The sequence below is a fragment of the Haliotis rubra genome, unplaced genomic scaffold (genome assembly GCF_003918875.1).
Source record: "Haliotis rubra isolate DU_JTF1 unplaced genomic scaffold, ASM391887v1 Scf24, whole genome shotgun sequence".
Taxonomy (NCBI): domain Eukaryota; kingdom Metazoa; phylum Mollusca; class Gastropoda; order Lepetellida; family Haliotidae; genus Haliotis; species Haliotis rubra.
Genome location: NW_025766447.1, coordinates 3669908 through 3683972, shown reverse-complemented (window position 1 = coordinate 3683972; position 14065 = coordinate 3669908). Strand labels below are relative to the sequence as shown.

At 41.7% G+C, this 14065-nt stretch overlaps 1 long non-coding RNA gene across 1 annotated transcript in view; it reads right to left on the bottom strand.

Moving 5' to 3' along the window:
• Positions 1 to 12486: 12486 nt before the first annotated feature.
• LOC124278650 overlaps positions 12487 to 14065 on the bottom strand; it is an 88191-nt gene continuing 86612 nt past the window's right edge. The window contains exon 2 of the long non-coding RNA XR_006899145.1: positions 12487 to 12873. This is a non-coding gene — a long non-coding RNA (uncharacterized LOC124278650). The remainder of the gene's footprint in view (positions 12874 to 14065) is intronic.

The following is a 14065-nucleotide window of genomic DNA, read 5'->3' as shown; positions in this document are numbered from 1 at the left end:
GCGACTATTTACCCTCTGCCAAGCTTTACATGGGTCCTTTACCTACCGTGTGGATCCTTTGCCTGATGCTTGCATCTTTTACGTGCATATGGGATCCTATACCTTCTGCTGCCATTCCGTTTTGTGCTGCCGTGATAATTTACCTGCTGTCGGGAACCAATAGCTGACGTTGGGATACTTTACTTGATGCCGGGACCCTTTACCTACCCCCTGTATACTTTATCCTCTTCCGGAAAACTTTACCTGCGGTCGGGATCCTATAAAAAGTATATAAATCTATCCCGACTACTGTATCTGCCACCATGACCCTGTGCTCACATCTTATATTCACCCCGATCATCATCGTTGGACAAACGTGCCGGAACTCATTGGTCACACACAAGCATTAAGCGTCACTGTATCTATTGAAGCAATGCACGATGCTCATGTTAATGTTGTAATACATGTGTCTGTCTGTCTGCGAGTCTGCTAAACGTATTATCACTGGTTTTCAGTAACCCATTCCAATACGCGCAACGAATCCTGGTTCTGCGAATAAACAAGCCCGGTTATTCCTCGGTGTTGACGTTGTATATTTAAACACCTATAATGTTTGTGGATACACATTGTGGTGATTTGCCAACATTATTACATCAGTAGTCGCTGGTATATGCATGAATAGTATTGGACGCAAACCGTGGTCTGCCCGGTCCCAGTTAATACGTATAAATAGGCAAAAAAATGAAAATACTGAAAATTCAAGATTCTATAAATTTTGCAAATTTAAGAAAACATTTGTTGCAATAAGTGATTTCCAGTTCAAGATCTCCGTATAATATATTAACAGAACATTAAAGTCCTTATTTGTAGGCCTCCCTTAGATGGGGTAGTCTACTGGTTCAACATTCAATCGTCAACCGGTTCGATTCCACGCATAGGTACAATGGGTGAAGCCCTCTTCTGATGTCCCCACCTATACATATCTTGGACTATAAGAAGCGTACAACCACTCACGCACTCTGTCCATAGGTCCCACTTTAGCAAACCTCGTTCAGTTAACAAGGCGTGACCTATTTCTGACATTGCTTAACGTAATTTCGAGAAGTCAAAACATGGATGATATTGACGGGTCAGTGTTTTAAACAGGTCCAACTTTAGTAACCTCGTCCAGAAAACAAGGCATGACATATTTGGGACATTGCTTAACGTATTCGAGTTGTGATCAATGGCAACCGGATTCCTCAATGAATACTGGAGCTGTGCAAAAAAACTCCCCGACCGTGTTGACCGTATTCACTTCTTTGAATCAGTGAGTGATTGAAAACTATAACAAGCCAGTGTCCCCGTTTGTGATTAACTACTATATCTGGAGATATATACCAAGTAGCTGTCTGCCAACAGTCTGTATATCATATCGTATTTCATAACTAGGTCACTTATATGCACTAGACGTCTTGACATGTATAACAATATACAGTTTATTCTCAAGAGTGTAGTGGCCGGTTTTTACAGGTGTACCATTTCACAATGAAAACCCTGTCCTACCTAGATAACATGGTCCTGTGTTGTCGATGGCATTTTGCTGTTCATATCACAATGGACAATCAGCTCTCAAGTTTTAATACTAGAACAATGCAACCTTTTCTTGTGAAACATATCATCAAATTTTCGTCAGGTGTAAACGTGGCGCGGCAAGAGCGCTACAACTTACAGGCGATTTGTTCTTGAACCGTGTTTGGCACATCTCCCTACCGGTTGACAATAGCTCGTTTGTCTGATTGAAACCACAACAATCATGACTCGAACCGGGCCTGCTTGAGCTAAGGGTTGTGTACAAACCATACAGGAATTTATCAAAGATATAAAAGTGAAACGACTATAGTACCAATTGTTGTCCAGCGTTTTGTGCTACGCGTAACCTATTGAATAAATACTGTTATTGTATAGACGTTTGAGTAGTTACTTTATGATGTTTTCTCGGGCTAATTCCACTTCATTTCAAATCTTTTTCACCCCACACATAATCCTCCTTGTGATCCGGAAAACTACACGAGGCAGATAACGGAACAAAGGCTTCTATGTGTGGATCTTTGCGGAGCCGGCCACCTAGAGGTAGATATTCGTAAATGCCTAAGCATGGATCTCGGTTGTATGAAGAGAGTCAGTGGAATACTTTCCGCTCCTAGTTTTAACTGTCTGTAATCCGGTATACCGATGAGATGGCGGTGAGAAGAAAACACGTATAGGCAAATTAACTAAAGGGTTCCCAGATGTCCTGCAGTTTAATACACTGACCTTCCGACAAGTCAGTGAATGAACAGTGCCCGTTTGTAGTAATCTGTGCCCTGACTCGACAGGTTGTCCCTCTATGCCGTACAGGTGTGCAGCCATGACGCAAAGCTCGCTAGGCGGCCCTTGTACAGGTCGTCACCGTCAACGTCTTCACTTAAGCACATTCCTGTACTTTATCATATAATGCCAATGAAGGCCCCATTATTATTCAAACCCACTTTCCCACGTTCTATTTGATCCGTGAAATGTTGCAGTAAAAAACAGTTTCTTGTTTTCTTGGGTGGAGTCAATACCAATACCGTGCAATGTGTTCTAATCATGATTTTGTAACAAGGTCGTGTTTATTGCTTGCAGAATCCATATAGAAACGTTAATTTCTTACAAGTCGAAAATGATAAATATCAGAACATACATCTCCTCTCCGTGTTCAGTATTGTTGTGTTCCTCGATATACATGTAACACAGGTGTGTCAGTAGTATTGTGTTCCTTGATATACCTGTAACACAGGTGTGTCAGGTAGTGTTGTGTTCCTCGATATACATGTAACACAGGTGTGTCAGTAGTGTTGTGTTCCTCGATATACCTGTAACACAGGTGTGTCAGTAGTGTTGTGTTCCTCGATATACATGTAACACAGGTGTGTCAGTAGTGTTGTGTTCCTCGATATACCTGTAACACAGGTGTGTCAATAGTGTTGTGTTCCTCGATATACCTGTAACACAGGTGTGTCAGTAGTGTTGTGTTCCTCGATATATCTGTAACAGGTGTGTCAGTAGTGTTGTGTTCCTCGATATACCTGTAACACAGGTGTGTCAGTAGTGTTGTGTTCCTCCATATACCTGTAACACAGGTGTGTCAGTAGTGTTGTGTTCCTCGATATACCTGTAACACAGGTGTGTCAGTAGTGTTGTGTTCCTCGATATACCTGTAACACAGGTGTGTCAGTAGTGTTGTGTTCCTCGATATACCTGTAACAGGTGTGTCAGTAGTGTTGTGTTCCTCGATATACCTGTAACAGGTGTGTCAGTAGTGTTGTGTTCCTCGATATACCTGTAACACAGGTGTGTCAGTAGTGTTGTGTTCCTCGATATACCTGTAACACAGGGTGTCAGTGTGTGTCAGTAGTGTTGTGTTCCTCGATATACCTGTAACACAGGTGTGTCAGTAGTGTTGTGTTCCTCGATATACCTGTAACACAGGTGTGTCAGTAGTGTTGTGTTCCTCGATATGTCTGTAACACAGGTGTGTCAGTAGTGTTGTGTTCCTCGATATACCTGTAACACAGGTGTGTCAGTAGTGTTGTGTTCCTCCATATTCCTGTAACACAGGTGTGTCAGTAGTGTTGTGTTCCTCGATATACCTGTAACACAGGTGTGTCAGTAGTGTTGTGTTCCTCGATATGTCTGTAACACATGCGTGTCTGTGTTCCTGCAGTAGTAGTGTGTGTTCCACGATATGTCTGTAACACAGGTGTGTCAGTAGTGTTGTGTTCCTATGTCTAACACAGGTGTGTCAGTAGTGTTGTGTTCCACGATATGTCTGTAACACAGGTGTGTCAGTAGTGTTGTGTTCCACGATATGTCTGTAACACAGGCGTGTCAGTAGTGTTGTGTTCCACGATATGTCTGTAACAGTCAGTAGTGTTGTGTTCCTCGATATGTCTGTAACACAGGTGTGTCAGTAGTGTTGTGTTCCTCCATATTCCTGTAACACAGGTGTGTCAGTAGTGTTGTGTTCCTCGATATGTCTGTAACACAGGTGTGTCAGTAGTGTTGTGTTCCTCGATATGTCTGTAACACAGGTGTGTCAGTAGTGTTGTGTTCCTCGATATACCTGTAACACAGGTGTGTCAGTAGTGTTGTGTTCCTCAATATGTCTGTAACACAGGTGTGTCAGTAGTGTTGTGTTCCTCGATATACCTGTAACACAGGTGTGTCAGTAGTGTTGTGTTCCTCGATATACCTGTAACAGTAGGTGTGTTCCTCAATATGTCTGTAACACAGGTGTGTCAGTAGGTTGTGTTCCTCGTAGTGTTGTGTACCTGTAACACAGGTCCTCGATATGTTCCTCAATGTAACACAGGTGTGTCAGTAGTGTTGTGTTCCTCCATATTCCTGTAACACAGGTGTGTCAGTAGTGTTGTGTTCCTCCATATACCTGTAATACAGGTGTGTCAGTAGTGTAACACAGGTGTGTCAGTAGTGTTGTGTTCCACGATATGTCTGTAACACAGGCGTGTCAGTAGTGTTGTGTTCCACGATATGTCTGTAACACAGGCGTGTCAGTAGTGTTGTGTTCCACGATATGTCTGTAACACAGGCGTGTCAGTAGTGTTGTGTTCCACGATATGTCTGTAACACAGGTGTGTCAGTAGTGTTGTGTTCCTCGATATGTCTGTAACACAGGTGTGTCAGTAGTGTTGTGTTCCATGATATGTCTGTAACACAGGCGTGTCAGTAGTGTTGTGTTCCTCGATATGTCTGTAACACAGGTGTGTCAGTAGTGTTGTGTTCCTCTATATGCCTGTAACACAGGCGTGTCAGTAGTGTTGTGTTCCTCGATATGTCTGTAACACAGATGTGTCAGTAGTGTTGTGTTCCTCTATATGCCTGTAACACAGGTGTGGCAGTAGGGTTGTGTTCCATGAGACATTGAAAGTTACATTTTTACACCGTCTGAAAGGACTAGAGCGTTTTAAGAAAGATGCCGGTATGGCGAGGGTCTACCGAACGCAGCACATACATCATCACTGAGCTGGCAGGTCTGGCGTCCGGATGGCGAGTTCCGTTACTGCACATCACAGGAACACTGTTGTTTGCTATGTACAATGTACAGCGTACCTACTCGCCAGCACTGGCTATACATGGCGCATCATGTAGTACTGAAGTTTGTCGACATTCACAGGTGATAAGACTCTTTGAGAGTGTACAGAAACACCTAATTGTGTAAAAGTATACACGTCACATGATAAAAACGTCATTGTTTCGAGTGATTTGAGGAGATATTAGGTTGCACGTTTTTTGCCATATACTACTTTTGTGCAACCAGCGACCATGGATATGATGTCATAATCTTTGAATTCGAATCCTGAGACACCTGAGGGTTTCAGCGAATCTTGGTGTCCGAGGACTGAATGTGCGACAATAATTAATGACGTCATGGATATTCACTGCTGTCAAGAGACCTGACTTTGCACTGAAGTGCCACCTAGTCACATCCAGGTCCTAATACATGCAGTTATCCCTTAGGTTGGCAAAACTGCCTATGGAATTGCGGAGGCTTAAACCGTTATACTAAAGGAACAGTTATATATAGTGAACGAATCATGTTAGTGCTTGGTTGTACCACAACGTGTCGACTTAAAGTGATATAGACCGAAAACATTTCACCCTGTAAATATCCGAAAAGATTTCAATCTGTTAATATCCGAAAAAATTCACCCTGTTGAAATCCGAAAACATTTCACCCTGTTAATATCCGAAAATTTCACCCTGTTGAAATCCAAAAACATTTCACCCTGTTAAAATCCGATATGACACTGATCCTGTCAGGTCAAGGATCATATTCTGTTAGTCGGTGATTCTCACCTACCATCACCAGATCCTGGCAAGAAAAGTGGCGTAACTCTATGCATCGAGTTTTGGCGCTAGACCACTCAGCTACCACATGGCCGATGGTTTTATTGTGGACACGTTTATGGCTATTTCGACGGGGGAATACATCTGAGTGGCGAAGTGAATACCTTGCACAAGATAACAATGCAAGATATTCATATTCATATTGCTATCATAAAATGACTACTAACTATCGCGAGGCAAATGGAACCAAGTCATTCTATGTTAGAAGTTTCCAGAATTGCATCATTAGCTTGCAATGATTTTCTAGAAATAGCATCAGTGTTGTTTTCAGAGAATAAATCACTTCATTGCTATTATGTTGTCAAAAGTAAAGCACGATTTGTTGACAAATATCTAATCATTCAAGCTGTACGTCACCGAGGCCCGTCATATCAATTAAAAGTAATATCGTTAAGTGATAATTGTGCGCGAATAATACTTCACTGTCATTTATGGGTAATAAATATTTGAAAATCACAGCTGGATCTTGCAGACATTTGCAAGGAACGATATTTATAGTCCAAAGCGTCGGCTGATTGATAAAGCAAAGTGTCAGCTATAAAGATGCATTTTTTAATTGAGGAAATGTCCACTTTAGAATGTCAATTTCTCAAATAATCGTGACGATACACCCGACGTATTTTGAGACAAATACATCTTATGACGTCATGTGTCTATTTCCGCCTGACAGAGGAGTGGGGAAATGATGAGTGTATAAATGTCAATATTGAACAGCGTTACGAATCGAGCACATTCATTGATTATTAATCTTACAGAAGAGTCTCTGTTTAATGATTTGATAATACATGATGGAGTGTGGAAAATACGGAACACCAGTTAGGACATGAGCTTGCTTGAATAGATGTGAAGTAGTTGGAGGGCCGAAGTGGAACGGAGTCTTCGTAGAAATAGTCTGTACATTTAACACAAGAGAAAGTCATACATCAGGATACACTACTAAGCAAAATAAAGGTCACTTCACCCCCTTAATCTGTGGTTTTCATCGTGCATCGTGAGGTACATCGAACAATAACGTTTAACAGCGATACCACCATGATTCACGCAAAGGTCACATTCGTGGAGACGTTCGTTTTTGCTGGTTGATGTGTGCTGTTCTCGGGGAACCATGGTGGGAATTATCTTTGACAAGTAGTGCACGAATGTCGACAAGTCGTCCTGTAAGCAATATTGTTTACGCTGCTGATAGTGATGGTGGTAGTGGTAAAGTGGTATACAACGCTGCATAGTGGGTCGTAAAGTTCAATATTGTTTACGCTGCTGATAGTGGTGGTGGCATACAACCAGTGGGTCGTCAAGTGTCAATATTGTTTACGCTGCTGATAGTGGTGGTGGTATACAACCAGTGGGTCGTCAAGTGTCAATATTGTTTACGCTGCTGATAGTGGTCGTGGTATACAACCAGTGGGTCGTCAAGTGTCAATATTGTTTACGCTGCTGATAGTGGTGGTGGTATACAACCAGTGGGTCGTCAAGTGTCAATATTGTTTACGCTGCTGATAGTGGTGGTGGTATACAACCAGTGGGTCGTCAAGTGTCAATATTGTGTACGCTGCTGATAGTGGTGGTGGTATACAACCAGTGGGTCGTCAAGTGTCAATATTGTTTACGCTGCTGATAGTGGTGGTGGTATACAACCAATATTGTTTACACTGCTGTGGGTCGTCAACCAGTGGGTCGTGTCAATATTGTGTACGCTGCTGATAGTGGTGGTGGTATACAACCAGTGGGTCGTCAAGTGTCAATATTGTGTACGCTGCTGATAGTGGTGGTGGTATACAACCAGTGGGTCGTCAAGTGTCAATATTGTTTACGCTGCTGATAGTGGTGGTGGTATACAACCAGTGGGTCGTCAAGTGTCAATATTGTTTACGCTGCTGATAGTGGTGGTGGTATACAACCAGTGGGTCGTCAAGTGTCAATATTGTTTACGCTGCTGATAGTGGTGGTGGTATACAACCAGTGGGTCGTAGTGTAGTGTGGTGGTATACAACCAGTGGGTCGTCAAGTGTCAATATTGTTTACGCTGCTGATAGTGGTGGTGGTATACAACCAGTGGGTCGTCAAGTGTCAATATTGTGTACGCTGCTGATAGTGGTGGTGGTATACAACCAGTGGGTCGTCAAGTGTCAATATTGTTTACGCTGCTGATAGTGGTGGTGGTATACAACCAGTGGGTCGTCAAGTGTCAATATTGTTTACGCTGTACAACCAGTGGGTCGTCAAGTGTCAATATTGTGACGCTATAGTGTACGTGGTATACAACCAGTGGGTCGTCAAGTGTCAATATTGTGTACGCTGCTGATAGTGGTGGTGGTATACAACCAGTGGGTCGTCAAGTGTCAATATTGTTTACGCTGCTGATAGTGGTGGCAACTAGATAGTGGTGGTGGTATACAACAACAGTGGGTCGTCAAAGTGTCAATATTGTTTACGTGGGGTGGTGGTATACAACCAGTGGGTCGTCAAGTGTCAATATTGTGTACGCTGCTGATAGTGTAGGTGGTGGTGGGTCGTCAAGTGTCAATATTGTGTACGCTGCTGATAGTGGGTCGTCGTCAAGCAACAGTGTCAATATTGTAGTGGTGGTGGTATACACGCTGCTGATAGTGTACGTGGTATACAACCAGTGGGTCGTCAAGTGTCAATATTGTGTACGCTGCTGATAGTGGTGGTGGTATACAACCAGTGGGTCGTCAAGTGTCAATATTGTTTACGCTGCTGATAGTGGTGGTGGTATACAACCAATATTGTGTACGTGGGTCGTCAAGTGTCAATATTGTGTACGCTGCTGATAGTGGTGGTGGTATACAACCAGTGGGTCGTCAAGTGTCAATATTGTGTACGCTGCTGATAGTGGTGGTGGTATACAACCAGTGGGTCGTCAAGTGTCAATATTGTTTACGCTGCTGATAGTGGTGGTGGTATACAAACCAGTGGGTCGTCAAGTGTCAATATTGTGTATTGTTTACGCTGCTGATAGTGGTGGTGGTATACAACCAGTGGGTCGTCAAGTGTCAATATTGTGTACGCTGCTGATAGTGGTGGTGGTATACAAACCAGTGGGTCGTCAAGTGTCAATATTGTTTACGCTGCTGATAGTGGTGGTGGTATACATAGTGGTGGTGGTCAATAATTTGTGTACGTACGCTGCTGAACAACCAGTGGGTCGTCAAGTGTCAATATTGTGGCTGATAGTGTCATACAACCAGTGGGTCGTCAAGTGTCAATATTGTGTACGCTGCTGATAGTGGTGGTGGTATACAACCCAGTGGGTCGTCAAGTGTCAATATTGTTTACGCTGCTGATAGTGGTGGTGGTATACAACCAGTGGGTCGTCAAGTGTCAATATTGTTTACGCTGCTGATAGTGGTGGTGGTATACAACCAGTGGGTCGTCAAGTGTCAATATGGTGGTGGTATACAACGTTTACAATATTGTTTACTGCTGATAGTGGTGGTGGTATATACAACCAAATGGGTCGTCAAGTGTCAATATTGTTTACGCTGCTGATAGTGGTGGTGGTGGTATACAACCAGTGGGTCGTCAAGTGTCAATATTGTTTACGCTGCTGATAGTGTACGTGGTATACAACCAGTGGGTCGTCAAGTGTCAATATTGTTTACGCTGCTGATAGTGGTGGTGGTATACAACCAGTGGGTCGTCAAGTGTCAATATTGTTTACGCTGCTGATAGTGGTGGTGGTATACAACCAGTGGGTCGTCAAGTGTCAATATTGTTTACGCTGCTGATAGTGGTGGTGGTATACAACCAGTGGGTCGTCAAGTGTCAATATTGTTTACGCTGCTGATAGTGGTGGTGGTATACAACTAAGTGGGTCGTCAAGTGTCAATATTGTGTACGCTGCTGATAGTGGTGGTGGTATACAACTAAGTGGGTCGTAAAGTGGGACTATTGAACGCTTTAACCCCTGGTCCACCCGTGTGTGTGTGCGTACGTGCGAGCGCGTGTGTATGGGAGAGTGTTTGTATCTGTCCGTCCGTGTCGTGTGAGTAAGTTATATTTTGAGGAAAAAAGCTTTAAAAGTACTTATCTCTTCAAGAAGAAGTATGGTCTGACAAAACCAGAAGGGTCTGATCCTAATCTAGGGTATCGAATCCATATCCCAAGATTCTAGAACTCATAATGAATTAATTTCGAACAGCCTAAAGGGCCACCAGGTGTACTGCTTTTGTCCTAGTCAAATCCATAGACAGAAACTTCTCTTACCATGTATTTCTTTGCAATGACTGGATAGTGAACTTTCACATACCCATTGCATAATTCAATGAAAACTGGACGTAATCTTAAAATGATTCCAGGTAAATACATTAGCCAAATATCTGCAACCTACTCTCTCCCGAACCAGTACTGCCTGTCTAAATGTGTGCTGGAAGACGTTTACATGTCCATACTTGTCCATTGGAGGGGCGGTGGGGTAGCCTAGTGGTTACAGCGTTCGCTCGTCACGCTGAGGACCCGGTTTCGATTATCAACATGGGTACAATCTGTGAAGCCCATTTCTGGTGTCCCCCACCGTGATATTGCTGTAATATTGCTAAAAGCGGCGTAAACCTAAACTCACTCACTCACTTGTCCATTGGAATAATTTAGAGAAATAATTACAATTTCCCTACAGTAACACATTGTTTAGATAAATAATTACATTTTCCCTACAGTGACACATTTGTTTAGAGAAATAATTACAATTTGCCTACAGTGACATATTTGTTTAGATAAATAATTACATTTTCCCTACAGTGACACATTTGTTTAGATAAATAATTATATTTTCCCTACATTGACACATTTGTTTAGAGAAATAATTACAATTTCCCTACAGTAACACATCTGTTGAGTGAAAAGATTACAATTTCACTAGAGGAACATATCCTGCTCAGAGAAATGATTACAATGTCACTACAGGAACACATCCTGCTAAGCGAAATAATTACAATTTCACTAGAGGAACACATCCTGCTCAGAGAAATAATTACAATTTCACTACAGGAACACATCCTGCTCAGAGAAATAATTACAATTTCACTAGAGGAACACATCCTGCTCAGAGAAATAATTACAATTTCAATACAGGAACACATCCTGCTCAGAGTAATAATTACAATTTCACTACAGGAACACTTACTACTTAGGACTTATGAAATGAAAACTTAACTAGCAAGTTAGCAAGTCGGGATGGGTTAGCTGATTAGTTTTTCCCCTGAAGTAGATGACAATGTTTTGCTATGAGCATCATTTGAAACTGTAACCAGCAGAAATAGCATACAGGGCCTAAGCGCTTAAGCCTTTGGCTTTACACAGCAACGTTAAACAGGGCTCGCTGAAACGTCTCTGGATACAGGTTTCTGTCCTCCGAACGCAAATCATCAGAGCAAACTTGTGAGAAAGACGTTACAGTCAGTGCAAAACACCGGTTTACCAATGACATACAACTATTTATATAAAAAACTTGATACACCCAGGTATATGAATAGATCAAATGGGTCGATGTTTGAAGAAGTGACAGTGTTAGGAATACAGTTTACTGTGAAAGTCTTATTTAACATTACCTCGACGGGCCAAATAAGAAGCATTGTGGAAATTGTCAATACAGGACACAAACTTCTGCGACTTCACCTTAAAAGCCGAAACGGGTTTCCATACGCCCACCACTAAACATTCTCCACACGCAGATTATCGTCGCTGTTAAGAAAACACTTTCAGTAATGGCTATTTCATTCAACAATAATAAACTGTTCTAATTATAGTGGTGAAAGCTGTTCTTCATCAATATAATTCTATATTTGGTGTGAAACTACATTTATGAATGAACATTGTTTGCATAGCGGCTTCCTCCCTCGCTACAGACAACAAAAAGAATAATGGCTTAATTGAGGACAGCAGTACTTCAGTGAGAAGGAGTAATTGATACATCAATCACAACCAACCCAATGTGTTGCCGCATTTATCGGATATTACGTAGTTGACTGGTATTTCTAGAAACTCCTTGGACTTTTTGCAATAAGAGAAGTAAAAGCGAAAAAAACCTTTCCATATTCATAAAACATCTCTTCTTTAGAATCGATTGTACCATTCCGACTATATCATGAGCAAATGTTCGGGAATCACTATTAACTAGAGATAATACAGGTGTTCGTAAAAAGCTGAGCGTATCCTACTCTGCTACTGCATCTGTCACAAACACATGCAAAGGCAAATCAATTAGTTCATCAGGAAATATACAGGTCTGTATGGTCCAAACCAAAATTGGGAGTTGCATCTGAAATCATCAATCACTCTCAGTTTGGGATAAAGATTATCATATACGTGAAATAATGCAAATACCTACCGATCTACGAGTGAGTGAGGAAGAGAGTTTGGTTCTACGCAGCATTTAGCAATATTCCAGCAATATCACGGCGGGGGACACCAGAAATGGGCTTCACACGTTGTACCAATGTGGGGAATCGAACCGGGTCTTCGGCGTGACGAGCTAACACTTTAACCACTAGGCTACCCAACCGCCCCACCGATCTACGAAGCTCATAGACAAGGATCAGGACTAACACTACACTAAAATACCATTCCTGGTGTGTCTCTATATTCGTATATGTATCATATAAGGCCACAACAAATGGATAATTTTTGTACGTCGGTTTCTCAGACTGACCAAACTACAAATAGACAAAACAAATCGGTTTACTGCCGTCTGTCGGGATGTGTTGCATGTAGAACCATCAGTACTTCTGAACCTGCCAGACTGTGAGTGAGTGACCAGTTCCATGACTACCCTATAGGATGACTTTGTGGAGATGGCTCGATCCCACGTGATGTCAAGTCGAAGCGCCAGCCACACCTACAGGAAAGGGGTAGTCTCCTGCAGCCATGAGTGTTTTTCCGAAGTTGTGGCAAACTCATTTCTATCTTCTTTCGACTGCATGTCAACCTGATCTTGTAGTCTCCTCCCTACAATGCAATGTTACCCTAAGAATTCGATCCATATTTGACAATGTTAAATATCATGAAAATCAGTAATACCATTACGAATACTCACCATCATCATGTTGAACAAAGTATTAAAGTGATGTCGTTTGTCTTTAAATCTGGTCATGACATTACCATGTTAAAATAGTTCAATATTATCAGAAACACTGCCGACAAAAATCACACAAATCTGCTAATGGCAAAGCTGCATCATCATCTCAATATCAAAACAATCAGAAAAGGTATTTGCCTGTTTAATAGTCATTTCTGATCCATGAATTTTACAAACATGTTTGTTTGGGAGCGTGTGTGTAATAATACTTCTGTAATCAATCACATACTTCTTCATGTTTATTCATAAGAGTTCGCATAATTTAAAGTTTTTTAAAAGAGTCAATATTGTAAATGTGTTCTTATCTGACCTCCCAATATCCCGACCTCTAGTAATAAAACAACTTAACGTGATAAGTGTATGTGTAATACTAGGCTATTCATTTAAAGGATGGCTGTGTATTTGCAGTCGATCAAGCCGTGAGTCTTAAGATATCAGCAGCACACAGTCGATAGGGGGAGCTGCCAGTATGTTTGGTTAGCCAATCATGACCTCTACTGTCATATCGACTGTCTACTTTGACGTCCGCGTGTCGACTGTTCCCGTAGAGGACAAGCAAGGCTGCCCATTGGCTGGTTATTTAAACAAGGAATTCAAGTTAGTACGAATGAAGGCAGTATCGCAACATTTCCACTGAACCAGAAACAGACAATGCGGATGTGTGTGTACATGTAGGGGAGTGGTCTGAATATATAAAACATGTTAGAAGTATTGACCTGAGGCGATTATTTCCCCGTGTAATAGAACAATTTCAGCATCGGTCACCATATCGCAAACATCCATAAACTTTAAAACAAGTAAGAGTTGCGCATCTAGAAGCAATTTTACATGCATTCATTTTTGTACATTTAACTTTCATTTTGTCATGTAATCACATACTCGGCAATATAACATCAAACTAACAACAATGAAAAATAATTTAGATACAATCTAACAAGTTTTGATTATATTTTCCACTTCAAACAGAAAATACTCTGGTTGTATTTTGACGATATGCACGAACCCATACACGTGTTAAAAGGTATAGCTTGTATTGCTATGTTTTAAAAAGTCACATACAGT